Source organism: Macaca nemestrina, chromosome 10, assembly GCF_043159975.1.
Source record: "Macaca nemestrina isolate mMacNem1 chromosome 10, mMacNem.hap1, whole genome shotgun sequence".
NCBI lineage: Eukaryota > Metazoa > Chordata > Mammalia > Primates > Cercopithecidae > Macaca > Macaca nemestrina.
The window spans coordinates 129,815,005-129,831,136 of NC_092134.1; the positions used below are offsets into that span (position 1 = coordinate 129,815,005).

The 16,132-nt window shown below is 37.0% G+C and overlaps 1 protein-coding gene and 1 pseudogene across 2 annotated transcripts in view; both read left to right on the forward strand.

The window, feature by feature from the left end:
- LOC105482314 (LDL receptor related protein 6) overlaps positions 1 to 16,132 on the forward strand; it is a 152,650-nt gene that overhangs the window by 67,240 nt on the left and 69,278 nt on the right. The gene's annotated exons all lie outside the window — the stretch shown is intronic.
- On the forward strand, positions 1 to 16,132 carry LOC105482297 (mortality factor 4-like protein 1; annotated as a pseudogene).

Genomic DNA, 16,132 nt, shown 5'->3' on the forward strand with positions numbered 1-16,132 from the left:
TTATAAGATTAAAAAAAACTTTTAAGAAAACTCCATGAAACCTTAATATATTAAAAGTACAAAGTCTAATTTTATTAAGAAATATGTTTATTTTTGATTAAGTGCCAGAGGGGAAGAAGAATAGTCTTTTAGTTAGCTCTTTAAAAGTGCTTTAAAAGTAATTACATTTATCATCCATCTTGACAGCATTTAGAATTTGCAGGCTGTATTTCCTCTTTCCTTACTCTGAGCTAATTTAGTTCTTCAGTGGTTCTCCACCAGGGGTAGCATCTTTACTCCCTTTGTTTGGAAATGTGTGGAGAATTTTGTTTAACCCAAGGACTGGGAGTACTACTAGTATTTTAGTTCTGGTGTTAGGGGAAGGTCCAAGGTTGCTAAACATCCTGCAGTATGCTGGGCATCAGTACAACAAAGAGTGTCCCACGCAAAATGACCGGTAAAGCCCCCAAGTCCTGCTAATGGAACTTTGATAAATCTCTTTACTAGGATGGGGTTTGGCCAACATTTTCTGTAAAGGCTCAGATAGTAAATATTTTAGGCTTATGATCTCTGGTTCAGCTACTTCTGCTACTGTAGTTTAAAAGCAGCTATAGTAATGCATACGGGAATAGGCATGACTGTGTCCCAGCAAAACTTTATTTATCTATTTACGTATTTATTTTAGACAGTCTCGCCCTGTCATCCAGGCTGGAATGCAGTAGCGTGATCTCAGCTCACTGCAACCTCTGTCTCCTGGGCTCAAGCGATCTTCCTGCCTCAGCCTCCCGAGTAGCTGGGACTATAGGCACACGCTATCACATCGGGCTAATTTTTGTATTTTTTGTAAAGATGGCATGTCACCATGTTGCCCAGGCTGGTCTCATCCCTGAGCTCCAAGTGATTCACCGGCCTCGGCCTCTGAAAGTGCTGGAATTATAGGCATCAGCCATAGCACCCAGCGTAAAACTTTATTTGTAAAGCACAATGAGCCTGTGGTCTGTAGTTTGCTCATCCCTGGACAAGGAGAAAACCTACTGCATGTACTATACATTTCAGTGTTCAAGGAAGACAAAGTCTATAATACATAAACACGGAATTTCTTCTCAGATTATGTTCAGATTTTTAAAGACATTTTATATTTGGATTCTTGTGTTTTAATGATAATTTTGGTTTTTGGTCTCAATCTGAGACCTCACCAGATAAGAGGTTTTGGTGATCGAAGGATTTTTTTCAATGTGTAAACATGTGTCAATTATCTGAACTAAGAATAAGGGACTTTTAGAAGTACTGAAAACCAGGAAAGATTTAGAGAATTCAGTTAAACTTTTTGTAATCATGGAGTTGGAGTATTTTTTTGCCTCCTTTCAAAAAAGAGTGAAATGCTATATAACAATATGGTTTAAAGTAAATTTAAATGTCAAAAAGTAAGTATATGATGAGTATAGAAACAACTGCTGTTTTTGACCTCAAATCTGACTGTGAGGGGGATTCGAGGAAGATGGATGTGACCATGTCATAGTATTTTTGTTTTTGTTTTTAACTAAAACCTACAGAAACTAGATAGCAAATCCAAATCTATGGATAAAGTTGACCACAGCCTTAGGCATTTGAAAGTAAAACTAGATAAGGGCAAACCACCAACAGAAACTAGGTAGCGAATCCAAAAACATGGATAAAATTGACTATAGCCTTAGGCATTTGAAAGTACAACTAGATAAGAGCAAATCACCAACAGCCACAAGACCTCCATGTTATCACTGTCTATGCAAGAGTAAGCAGGGAGATTTAACAGGGTATCTCATAAGACTTGAAAGCAGGGGAACGCCAAAATAGCCACAACTATTTGCTGGACAAGATGGTGGGTTATTTTAAGAACAGCAGCTGAAATGGGAGGGTGGGAGGGTTGCCCACTCCAATATTAGGCAAGTGCAGTGTGACCATGGTAAAGACAGAAGAAGCTAGAGTAGTCTAGCCCCAGCGAACTCTCGAAATGGAGCTACTGAAATGAACCTGCCAGAGTGCTCATCCAGGACAGAGCACCATACTGATTAAAACAAAATTGAATAGGACAGAATAATCCAAATTGAGCAGGATAGGGACAATAGAATAGAGAAGAACAGGAGGAGAAGGAAAGAGAAAGTTCAGATAAGGTTGGGAAGATCAATGGCTAGTAGATCTCAGAAAGCAAGCTACCAGGTTTTTGAACATTATGTGAAAACAACGGAGGAATGAATTCTCTGACATCAGAAAAACTACCTTGAACTCTACATTATTTTAAAAGTTCAGGAACACTAATTTTACATAGACAAGAGAAACAGAAAAGTATCAAAGTAAAATCCCATTTAAAGTTATTATAAAGGAAAAAACAAAAGCTCTTATAAATAAAAGCACCCCAGAAAAACATGACCGCACAACAGATCAAACCTCTATTATAAAATGAGCTGGAGAAGGAGGAGGCTGCGAATCACTTACAAATGAAGTGGAAGCAGGACCCAAACCCTGAGTTCCAAAAGGGTGAGCGAGTGCTGTGCTTTGATGGGTTGCTGCTTTATGAAACAAAATGTGTAAAGGTTGCCATAAAGGACAAACAAGTGAAATACTTTATATATTACAGTGGTTGTAATAAAAATTGGGATGCATGGGTTCCAGAGAGCAGAGTACTCAAATACATGGACACCAATTTGCAGAAACAGAACTTCAAAAAGCCAATCAGGAGCGGTATGCAGAGGGGGAGCTGAGAGGCACTGCCCCAAGAAAGAAGACATCTGGTCTGCAACAGAAAATGTTGAAGTGAAAACAAAAAAGAACAAACAGAAAATACCTGGAAATGGAGATGGTGGCAGTTCCAGTGAGACGCCTCAGCCTCCTTGGAAGAAAAGGGCCCAGGTAGATCCTACTCTTGAAAATGAGGACACATTCATGAACAGAGTTGAAGCTAAAAAGTGAAAATTCCTGAAGACCTGAAACCATGGCTTGTTGATGACTGGGACTTAATTACCACACAAAAACATCTCTTTTATCTTTCTGCCAAGAAGAATGTGGATTCCATTCTTCAGGATTAAGCAAATTACAAAAAAATCTCATGGAAAAACTGATAATGAGTATGCTGTTAATGAAGTTGTGGCAGGGATAGAAGAATAATTCAATGTAATGTTGGCTACCCAGCTACTCTCCAAATTTGACAGACCACAGTATGCTGAAATTCTTGCAGATCACCCTCATGTACTCATGTCCCAGGTTTATGGAGCACCACATCTATTGATGTACAGATTAAAGCAATGTTGGCCTATACACCTCTGGATGAGAAGAACCTTGTGGTTTTTTTTTTTTTTTTTTTTTTTTTTGAGATAGAGTCTCGCGCTGTTGCCCAAGTGGGAGTGCAGTGGCATGATCTCAACTCATTGCAACCTCTGCCTCGCCGGTTCAAGCGATTCTCCTGACTCAGCCTCCTGAGTAGCTGAGATAGCAGGTGCGCACCACCACGCCCATCTAATTTTTGTATTTTTAGTAGCGACGGGGTTTCACCATGTTGGTCAGGCTGGCTCGAACTCCTGACGTCATGATCCACCCACTTCAGCTTCCCGAGTGCTGGGATTACAGGCATGAGCCACTGTGCCTGGCAGAGCCTTGTTTTATTACTGAATTATCTTCACAGTTTCCTAAAGTACCTGGCAAAGAATTCTGCAACATGTTTTAGTGCCCAGCAATTATGAATGGCTCCCCCAGAGAACCGTCAGAAAGCTGTGTGAGAGGCACTCTCACTCATGTTTGGATCTCTGTAAACATATTTTTGTTCTTAGTCTTTCTGTTGTACAAAGGATGTACTTTGAAGGTGTTATTGTACAACAATTGATGTTTTTCTGTTTAATTTTAAACAGAAAATTAAAGGAGTAAAAGCTCCTTTTTTCCTATCTTACCTTTTTTTTCACTTCAAAGTTGCTGCCAGTGTATTCAACAATGGACAACAGAGGCACATGCTGTAGAGTGTTTTATTGCCTAGTTGACAGAGCTGCCTTTGAATGCTGGTGGTCCTGTTCCTTTGACCCTACGTACTTTTATAATATGTGTTCATGCTGTATGACAAAATGCTGTGATTCCTAGTGCCAAAGGTTCAATTCAGTGTATATAACTGACCACACTCATCCATGTGTTCTCCTTTTTGTTATGGTTCTTAAATAGCCCATTCTTTGCAAGTCATCCATGTTGTTCCTTAGGCATTTAACTTTGCTCAAATTGTTGAAGAATGGTGGTGTCTTGTTGCATGGTTTTTGTATTTGTGTCTAGTGCACATTTTAACATGGTAGATGCGATGCATTATGTAGCTAGTTTTCTGAAAAAGTCAGTCTTTTAGGAATTATTTTTCAAATCTTCAATAAATTTTTTCTTTAAATTTCAAATAAATAAATGAGTCAAAAGTCATTGAGAAACCAATATGACATGTGAAAGGACAACATAAGATTAGAAAAATTCAGAAATGACTCACACTTATAATGCCAGCACTTTGGAAGACCAAGGCAGGTGGATCACCTGAGGTCAGGAGTTTGAGACCAGCCTGGCCAACATGGTGAAACCCCGTCTCCATTAAAAATACAAAAATTTGCTGGACGTGGTGACACATGCCTGTAATCACAACTACTCGGGAGGCTGAGGCAGTAGAATTGCTTGAATCTGGGAGGCAGAGGTTGCAGTGAGCCAAGATCATGCCATTGCACTCCAACCTGGGCGATGAGAGCAAAACTCTGTCTAAAAAAAAAAAAAGAAAAATTCGGAAATGAAATGATAGAACTTAAGAAATAATTTTAAAAATCGCTTCAGAAAAGAAAACTAGAAGGGACACTAGGTTGAATAAACCAAACAACCTTTAAATAGAGGTTGAAAAGAAGGAAAAATTTAAAGACCGAAAAGAAATACAGAAAGACAAAAGATGATTTGAGAGAAAATGATAAATATTGAAGATAGGCAAAGAAGAAACAACACACAGATAATAAGACTCTTTAGAAAGCAAAGCAGAGCAAGGGAATAGAACAACTATGAACAACTATAGAAAAAGTTTCTTACAAGAAGATTTGTGACTGGGCATGGTGACTCATGCCTGTAATCCCAGTACTTTGGGAGGCCAAGACGGGTGGATTGCCTGAAGTCAGGAGTTTGAGACCATCCTGGCCAACATGGTGAAACCCCGTCACTACTAAAAATAACAAAAATTAGCCGAGCATGGTGGTGGGTGCCTGTAATCCCAGCTACTCGGGAGGCTACGGCAGGAGAATCGCTTGAATTCTGCAGAGGTTGCAGAATCTGTTCGCTGCAACCTCTGCCTCTTTGGCACAAGCTATCCTCCCACCTGAGCCTCCCAATGTACTGGGACTACAGATGCACACCACCAGACCTGACTAATTTTTTTGTATTTTTAGTAGAGACGGGGTTTTACCGTGTTGCGCAGCTGGTCTCGAACTCTTGGACTCAAGTGATCCGCCTGCCTTGGCCTACCAGTGTTGGGATTACAGGTGGGAGCCACCATGTCTGGCCATAAATTTAATTCTTATAGTAACTACATTGGTGTGGTCATAATAAATATCATTATTCTGAAGCTTTATATTGTTGCATCAAGTAAGTGAGTATTAGGACATATTATATTGCTCCTGCGTATGCTAGATTCTTGTGTGCAAGAGAGGAAGTATAGATGTAATACTGCAGAGGTTAAGTCAAACTGATAATTCCATATTTTAATGGAAAGTTACTTACTAGTATGCACTTACTAGGTATTTTATCTTTCAAAAATACATCTACCCAACTGTGTTGGTTCGTTTCCTGACTATGAACACTGAAGAGGACTAGATCAAAAATGACCAATTGAGTAGCAGTTGAACATTTACAGTGCTGTGAGCAGTGAACTTCTGTAGCACCCAGATTGTGGTGTTGGGAAAAACCATTCCACCTTAAAAGAAACCAAGCCTTTCTGGCAAAATTGTTGATTCTAGGTTTTGGGCAAGAAATGTACATGCTGAGCTGGAACATTGTCATAACAGATAGTAAGGAGGCTGTCAAAAGACTATTTAGGTTCGTTTCAGAAAGACTGGAGAAATGACTGCAGAACTCCCACCGGCCAGAGATTGGTAGAAACCTGTGAAGTGTGTTTAAATTCTTGAGTTCCTAATGATATTTTAAAAAGGAATTGGTTACTCTTAGATTAGAGCATGATAGGAACAAATTTATTGCCTTGAATATTGATAAATACAAGAAAGAAGCAATTTATCCTGCTTTTCCTATGTGAGTGTACCTCTGGCTAACAAAGTAGTAGATATGAGAGAGCTATTTCAATTGATAAATGAAAAAGAAATGACAGAATTGCAGTACCACCATTTTATAACTTTGGTGAATGAATGGGTCTAGGCAGTGAGCGTCGATGGCTACTAACATCACAAGAAGGAAAAGAACAGACATTATTTGCTTTTTGGTGTAAGAACATACTACTACCTACTATTTTGTCAAAGGAATCAATTCAACATGAGTCTGGTCAAGGCTCCATATATATCAGCTGGCCATTTGTAGGAAATACAGAGGACAGAGAAACATTGAACTGCACCATGAGAGTACATCAGCAGATCTGGACATATAAATGAAATATCTTAGGTACTTTAACAGAGAGATTGTAAGGAAAAGACAGACAGGAAAAGAGCCTTGAATGCTCTACCAAAAAAAAAAAAAAATTCTTAGAACTGATCAATAAATTTGGTAAAGTTGCAGGATACAAAATCAACACAAAAAGATCAGTAGCATTTCTGTACACAAACAGCAAACTAGCTGAAAAAGAAATTAAGAAGGCAGTGTCATTTACAATAGCTGTGAGAAACTAATAAAATACCTAGGAATAAATTTAACCAAGGAGGTGAAAGACCTCTTCAGAGAAAGTTACAAAACACTGATGAAGGAAATTGAGGAGGACACAGACAAATGGAAAGACATTTCATGCTCATGGATTGGAATAATTCTTATTGTTAAAATGACCATACTACCCAAAGCAACCTGCAGGTTAAGTGGAGTCCGTGTGAAAATACCAATGACATTCTGCACAGAAATAGAAAAAAAAAATCCTATGGGACCATAAAAGACCCTGAATACCCAAAGCAATCCTGAGCAAAAAGAGCAAAGCTGGAGACATCATACTAACAGACTTCAAAATATACCACAAAGTTGTAGTAACCAAAGCAGCATGGTACTGGCATAAAAACAGAAACACAGACCAATGGAACAGAATAGAAAATCCGGAAATTAATCCATGTATCTATGGCCAATTGCTTTTTGACAAAAGTGCCAAGAACATAGATTGGGGAAAGGATAGTCTTTTCAATAAATGATGCTGGGGAAACTGGATATCCACATGTGGAAGAATGAAACTAGACACCCACCTCTCACCTTACACAAAAATCAACTCAGAATGGATCAAAGTCCTAAATGTAAGACTTGAAACTATAAAACTACTAGAGTAAACCATAGAGGAAATGCTTCAGAACATTGGTCTGGGAAAAGATTTTATGAATAAGACCTCAAAAATGCAGGCAACAAAAGCAAAAAATACCAGATGCATTATATCAAACTAAAAAGCTTCTACACAGCAAAGGAAACAGCACAGTGAAAAGACGACCTACAGAATGAGAGAAGATATTTGCAAATTACTCATCTGACATGGGATTAATATCCAGCATATACAAGGAACTCAAACAGTTCAACAGCAAAAAAAGTTTGTTTAAAAAATGGGGAAATGATCCGAATAGACATTTATCAAAAGAAGACATATAAATGGCCACAGACATATGAAAAAATGCTCAACATCACAAATCATCTGGGAAATGCAGATTAAATTCACAATGAAATATCATCTCACCCTAGTTAGGATATGGCTATTACCAAAAAGACAAAAAATAATACTGTCAAGAATGCACAGAAAAGGGAACTCTTGTACACTGTTGGTGGGAGTATAAACTAGTACAGCCACTATGGAGAATAGTATGGAAGTTCCTCAAAAAATTACAAATAGAACTACCATATGATCCAGCAGTCCCACTACTTGGCATTTACCCAAAGGAAAGGAAATCAGTGTATGAAGACATTTGCACCCCTATGTTTATTGCAGCACCATTTACAATAGCCAAGATATGGAATCAACCTAGGTGTCCAACATCAGATGAACAGATAAAGAAAATGTGGTATATATACACAATGGAATACCATTCAGCCATAAAAATAATGAAATCCTGTCATTCCTAGCAATATGGATAGACCTGGAGGGCATTATCTTAAATGAAATAAGCCCAGGAACAGAAAATTAAACCATGCATGTTCTCACTCATATGGGGAAGGTAAATGTTGATCTCACAAAAGTAAAGAGTAGAATAGGGGATACTAGAGGCTGGAAAGGGTAGGGGAAAGGAGGAGATAAGAAGAGATTTGCTAAAAAAATACAAAATTACCGTTAGAAAAAGCTTGAGTGTTCTGTACCACTGTAGGATGACTGTACTTAACAGGTAAAACATTATATAGTTTCAAAGAGGATACTGAATGTTTCCAACACAGAAATGTTAAATGTTTGAGATTATGGATATGCTAATTACCCTGAGCTGATCACTGTACCTTATGTGTATTGCAACATTGCTGTGTACACCACAAATATGTGTAATTATCATGTACCAGTTAAACATTTTTTAAAAGAGAGACTTTAAAAGAAATAGCAAATGAAAATGGGGCTTAAGGCTAAACTGTTTTTCTGTGGATGCACACTTACAGAAAGCAGTGAAACTATAAAGGCAAGAAAGTGACTAATAGAAAATCAGAATAGTTGTTACTTCTGTGGAGAAGGAGGGATTGGGACAGGGTTCATGCAGGGCCTTTTGAAGTCGTCTGGGTGTGTCACCCAGATCAGGTTTTTTTTCCTTCATCTGGGTGAATTCATGGTTGCAAGAGTGTTTGCCTTATAGTCACTTCTTAAGCTATGTTTCTCTGTATTGGCTTTATTTTTTTAAAAAAAGTTAAAAATAGTCTTGAGCAGATATTACCTGTAGGTTTTTTTAATAAAGTGATTTTATCAGGTTGAGGAAGTTCCTTTCTATTCCTAGTTTACAGACAGTTTTACCATGAATAATTACTGGATTCTGTCCAGTCCTTTTTCTGCATCTATGGAAATGATTATACGGTTTTATACTTTATTTTATGAACATGGTGAATTTCAGTAATTGGTTTTCAGTTGTTAAACCAATCTTGCATTTCTGGGATAAGTTCTACTTGGTCGTGGTTTATACTTCTTTTGAAATGTTGTTAGATTTTGTTTGCTAATATTCTGTTGAGGATTTTTATGCCTTTAATAGTGAAGGATATTGATCCATAGTTTGTTTTTCTTGTGTTTATTTGGTTTTGAGATTAGCATAATATCAGCCTCCTAGAGTCGGGAGATATTTCTTCTTTCTTTGTTTTGTGGAAGAGTGTGTGACCAGTTGATACAATTTTTCCTGCGAATATTTGGTAGAATTCGCCATCGAAGCCATCTGGGCATGGGGATTTCTTTTTGGGAAGTATTAATTATGAATTCAATTTCCTTGTACGCTGTAGATCTATCAGATTTTCTGTTTCATCTTGAGTCAGTTTTGGTAATTTGGTTTTTTTCCAGGAATATTTTTGTTTCATAAATTTGTGTAATTTGTTGGCATAAAGTTGTTAATGGTATTTCCTGATAATCCTTTTAATTTCTGTAAGGCAGTGTTTCTCATCATCACTTTATTCATGGTTTTCACAATTTGCGTCTTTTTTTCTTGGTCAGTCTAGCACTAAAGGGTTGTTAGTTTTGCGGATCTTTTCAAAGAACAACCAGCTTCCGGTTTTACTGATTTTTTCCCCCCTTTATTGTTTTTCTGTTTCATTGCCTTTTTTTTTCTTTTCCCTAATGTTTTTATTTTCTTCCTTATGCTTGCTTTGGATTTAATTTACTCTTCTTCCAGTTTCTTAAGGTTAAATCATAAATAATTGACTTGTGATCTCTCTTCTTTTCTAATATAGGCATTAGTATTCTATATACATTTCCATATTTTGCATTTTCATTTTCTTTTAGCTCAAAATATTTAAAAACTTTTATTGTAATTTCTTCCTTGACCCATTGCTGATTTAGAGGAAATTGAGAAAGAAATTTCAAAAATTTAGAAAATAATTTTGATTTCCCAAATTTTCTTCTGTTGATTTCTTGATGAATTTCATTATGGTCAGAGAGTAGTATATTTTATATGAGTTCAGCCTTTTAAGATTAATTCTGTCTCCTAGCATGTGGTGTCCTGGAGAAAGTTCCACGTGTACGTGAAAAGATTGTGTATTCTGGTGTTGCATGGAATGTTCTATAGATAGTAGGTTAAGTTGGTTAATAATGTTCAAATTTTCTATATCCTTAGTAATTTTCTATCTAGTTGTTCTTTCTTCTAGTGAGAATAGGGTGCTGAGCTCTCCAACTATATATATTGTTGAACTGCCTATTTTTCCCTTCATTTCTGTCAGATTTTGCTTCATTTGTTCTGGGGCTCTGTTTTTAGGTACCTGTATGTTTCTAATTGTATCTTCCTGATGACTCTTTCTCATAAAACCTGCCACTGTATCTCTAGTTACCTTTTTATACTTAAAATCTATTTTGTCTGATAGAGCTGCTCCAACTCTCTTATGGTTACTGTTTACTGTAACCCTTTCTTTTCAATCTATTTGTTCCAATCTATTTGTATCTTTGAATGTAAAATGTGTCTTTTATAAACAGCATATAGTGTAATCTTTGTTTTATTCAGTCTAACAGCCTTTGCCTTTTGATTGGTGTGTTTATTCACATTGAATGTCATTAATGATATGGTTGGGTTTATGTCTGACATTTTGGTGTTTTTTTTTAAATTTGTCTTATGTCATCTTTGTTCCTTTGTCCTTTGTATTAAGTAGATATTTTCTGGTGTGTCATTTTGATTCCTTGGTTGATAATTTTAAAATGTATTTTTGGGATTGTAAAGGTAATTATTTTAGGGATTGCAACATGCATTTTGTTAAAATCTACTTTGTGGTGATATTAACTTAATTATGTAAAGTACATACATTTTACTCTAAGTATATTCCCAATCTCTCCTATCCTTTGTGCTATTATTGTCATTTGTATTACATTTCTATTGTATCTAACACAGGGTTATACTTACTGCTTTATATAATCTTTTGTCTGTTAAAAAGGTTAAAGAAAAAAGAGAAAACACTATTTATAGAGTCTTTTGTATTAACCTGCATGTTTACTGTTTCTGGTATTCTTCATTTTTCCTGAGGGTTCAAGTTATCATCTGGAGTCATTTCCTTGTTCCAGTATAGTTCTGTTCTCTCCCTTGTCCTTTGTCCTTCAAATATTTCATTAAAAAAAATATTTTTCTCTATTCTTTAATATTTCTTCCTTTTCAGTATTTCTTTTTCTTTATGTATTATGTTTATTGATTCTTATTTCTTAGACTTCATTTCTGAAATGATGTATTTTTGTATTTCTCATTCTTCCATCAAGTTCTGTCACTTCACTTCTGAGTTGTCTTATTCTAATTTGTGTTGTTCGTTTATGACTAGTATCTTATTTTAAAGATTTTGACTGTTTTGAAATAAGTTATCAGTTTAATTTGTTCTATTTCCATACCTTTCTGGCATACTTTTATTGTCTGTAGGGATGTTATTCTTCACTTTATCCTCTTCTTATTTTTAATATTAACTTATTAATGGGATTTGGCATTAGTACTTTGTTTTCTTAATTTCAGGTGAAACTGTTTTGCTTGAACATATAGAAGAAGGCAGAGTTCATAAGTTTTCCAGTTTCATAGAACTCTCATGTCTATGTGTATATGTTTAAAAAATAATGGCAGTTAGCTTTCTGGAATTTCCTGTCTCTCCTACTTTCCTTCTCCTGCTTTATTCTGTACCTTATTTTTTCATTGTTTCTCCTGTACCAGTCATGCACACTTTTCAGTCTGCTCCCAGTGATTTCTCTTCAGTATGAGGCTTTGTCTGGAAGGGAGCCCAGGAAGGACAATTTTGAGAGTTCACAATAGGTTAAAGTATAGTGCTAGACCTTTCAGTGCCTGACGATGAATTCATTGTATTCACTTACTCTTGAAGTGGCCGGAACGAGTCATAGCTGGTTGCTGTTCTCAGATTGGTTTACTAAGCTTTCCAATGTTGTCTGTTTTATGTGTTCTGTCCTGCCAGATGTCCTATTGTTTCTTTCTCATATCCTGCAGAGGTGCCAATATCAGTCATATCTTAATGGCTGTTGGTAGTTTTCTGTACCATTTTGTATCCTGGGTTTTACCTAGCTTTGTGTTGTGAATGTTGTCCATGGGGTTTGGGGTTCATTACCTAGTTGTTCTCTGTTTTCATGTGGAGGATTTGTGGAGATTTTTAAAAAGCTTTGCCATCACTGCTGATGTTGTCTTCTTAGATATTATTACAACCTCACTGTGGTGAAGGGAGGCTTCCTTCCAAGGTTAAGTTCAGATGTCAGAACTCATGACAGGAGTCCTGTGGTATGATTAAAGAAAGATTTATTACTCACACAAGTGTGCAGTTCTGAGAGAGGGGCAGAAGATGGCTATCTGGGAGGAGATCCAGAAACAAAAACTAAATGAGGGCATGCAGGTGTTTTATAAAGGATAAGTCCAGTTGGTGCAGAGTTCAAAAGAACCACCTTGCAAAGTTCAAAGAATTTCAGAGAGCTAGCAAGAGGTGCCTGGGAGGTATTGGCAGTGGTGAGCTTTATCAGTAAGTTGCAAAATGTGACAGACATAGGCAGGAGATGATGCTCAGAGATTGCAAGCACTATATGAAAACTTCAGTCAGGTTGGGGGGAGTCTCGGTTTCTTTTCTGTGGTCTCCAGGATGGTGATCCATTTTTTAGTTTCTGTTATTGTTGTGACCTACTATTGAGGAACTGGGCTTGGATCTTAGCTGCCACTTTGGTTCTTAGCAGCCATGATCAACTCCTCCTTGAAGTAACTTGTGTTTCCAGATGGGAATCAGGAGGTGGGCTTACTTGATAATCTCAGCCAGAGAGAAGAAAGGGGAAAACTATATGTGGTTATCCCTACTTTGAGGAACAAGTCATAGTTGGCTGGTCAAATCATTATATCACCCTTGCATGATAGTGTTCTTAGTTCTGCCTTTTGTTCAGCTCTGTTAATTACATATTTTCTTAAAAACATTTCATTTTATCAAGCATCCCCAGAGCATTTAGTAAGTGTACCTAATTTGTGCACCTTACCATTGTGTGAGATCCTTGGTATATAAATAAGCTAGAGTTCTACTCTCAAAAAGGTTATCTGTTATAGAGTTGTTGGATAGGTAAACAGTTATAAAACAGTTCACTAACTGCTATGAGAACATAGAGAAAGAAAACTAACTTGGCTTGTGGCGGGAGGAAATTAAGAATGGCTATGAAAAGAAAGTGACATTTAAATTTAATGTTAGGGCCGGGCGCAGTGGCTCACACCTGTAATCCCAACATTTTAGGAGGCCAGGGTGGGCGGATCACCTGAGGTCAGGAGTTTGAGACCAGCCTGGTCAACATGGTGAAACCCCATCTCTACTAAAAATACAAAATTAGCCAGGCATGGTGGTGCACGCCTGTAATCCCAGCTACTTGGGAGGCTGAAGCAAGAGAATTGCTTGAACTCTGGAGGCAGAGGTTACAGTGAGCCAGGATCATGCCACTGCACTCCAGCCTGGGTGACAAGAACGAGACTCTGTCTCAAAAAAAAAATTAGTATAGTATTTACTGATTCTAATAAGCCATTGAGTTTAAGAACTTACTGATTTATAAAACTACCACATGAAATGTTCACATTGTAAATGTTATCCTTATATCAGAAATATTAAAATATTGAAAATATGTGTCTTAAAATTGAGGAATCATTAATGAAAGTGTTAAGTAGCAAGCATAGTGCTGAATGGCTTTTACATATGTTGTTTAATCTTCATGGTAACTCAGTGAGGATAGATTATTACCTTCCGTTGACAGATGAAGAAATAAAACTTGCAGAAATGGTGTCAGTAATAAGTGTCAAGGGGGGATTTAAGCTCACCTCTGGTTTCTAAGTTTATGCATTCAGTTAATATATAAAATGAATATAGCTTTTAGGGATTTTGCCTTTTCCATTTGTTTATTTTCCTATGTTCAGTAGAGTGAATTTCAACTTTTCACTTAATGATATACAAAGAACTTTTTGAAAGCTTTTTTTTCCTTGAGTTTTTCAAAGCAGTTCTTTAAGATGGTGAAATGCCAAGTAACTTAGTTTTAACTACTCTTTATTTTTCATTTGTGTTACTTGTCTTTTTTGGCAGCTTTCTCAGTTCTCTCTGTTTCCACTATGAATTTTGGAAGACTTTAGTGTGAAATATACAGGCCTCTTTAAAATTGAACATAAACTGTGCCATCACCCTGTAAATAATATAGTCTCTTTAGTAAATTTAATAAAACTGTCCATTTAAAAAGCAGAAGAAAGCACTTCAGGAGAAGGCATTGTGACAGTTCTCTTTGGGAAATGAGAAGGAATAGTAGGCTTTTTACTTAGGGAAGAGAGGATTAAGGAAAATGAGAAAACTGGTGATATGGGTTGGCAGTGCAGGTACCTTGTCTGAATTTATAATGCTTTAGACTAAGACCATTCCATGTGCAATCACAGATGGTAATCCTGCTTACACATAAACATGATCTCAATTGCCTTTAATTTAATATGCTGGTAGTCTGTTAGTAGAAAATGTCAGTTAACCTCAAGGACCTGAAAATTGAATCATCTTTCTTTTTTTTATTTATTTATTTTTTTGAGATAGAGTCTCGCTCTGTTGCCCAGGCTGGAGTGTAGTGGCGTGATCTCGGCTCACTGCAAGCTCCGCTTCCCTGGTTCACGCCAGTCTCCTGCCTCAGCCTCCTGAGTAGCTGGGACTACAGGCACCCGCCACCATGCCCGGCTAATTTTTTTGTATTTTTTTTTTTTTAATAGAGATGGGTTTCATCTTGTTAGCCAGGATGGTCTTGATCTCCTGACCTCGTGGTCTGCCCGCCTTGGCCTCCCAAAGTGCTGGGATTACAGGCGTGAGCTACCGTGCCCAGCCTGAATCATCTTTCTTAAGATATATGATACTTCTAATTTCTCTTCAGTAGCTTATGTTTTCCCCTCCCTTTTCCCTTCATTTTTCTTTCCATTCCTCCCTCTCTACCCATCTCTGCCTCCTGGGTGGGCTATTGGGAAATTGGGAAACATGAATTTATGAAAATATCAAAACATGTATTTTCTTGAATATTATTTTGACTCAAAACGTGATTTGTTCATTATTCCAGAGCATTTGCTTATTCTATAACTCTGATACTCTACAAAGTTCTGTGCCTTAAGTGCTAACCAGGCTGTCTGCTTTTCCTTTTAAACAGTGTGTATTGCTTGTGAACATTTTGGGTCTGCTTTGTCTCATGAACATATTCTACCAGTGACAGGACTTCTTTTTGGCTCCTGAATAGAGTGAAAAGCCAGCTAAGATGATCATTTGCTGGAGCTAGACTGGGCTTTGCAGGGAGAGTGCCATTTTGGCCTCATGTTTATGTTTCTTTCTCAGTTATCAAAACCATAAGAAGTGATGGACAAAACAGGCTCAGGTTCTTTGTTCTTTCACATCAAGAAGGAAAAAACCTATTGCTGATATATATCTACTTCAGTGCCAACTGTAACCCCTGTAATTTTTCTCATTACTTACCTTTCTCTGTCTGATGACATGAATTATGTGAAAGGATGGAAGCTGTGAGTCCAGAGATGGTAGCTGAAGAGGAGGATTTGACAGCAGTGCAAACAATGAAAAAGCAGTGCTGCCTCTCTGCCGGGTGTCTTGTACTGAACTTGAGGCCTGCTGCCAAGTTAGGGACTATTCCGAAGTGCTTGTTTGGGGCTTTTGGATACCTTAAAAATATATATGAATTCATTATGTAAATTATTTTTTATAGGTGTATTTGACCTAATGGTATGTATTACTCAAGATTTGTATGTGTTAATGTGAACTAAGATCATTTTAATGGGAGAGGTGATGTTATGATAGAAGAAGAAAATTTAGAATTAAGTTTAAATTTTTCTCTTTGTAT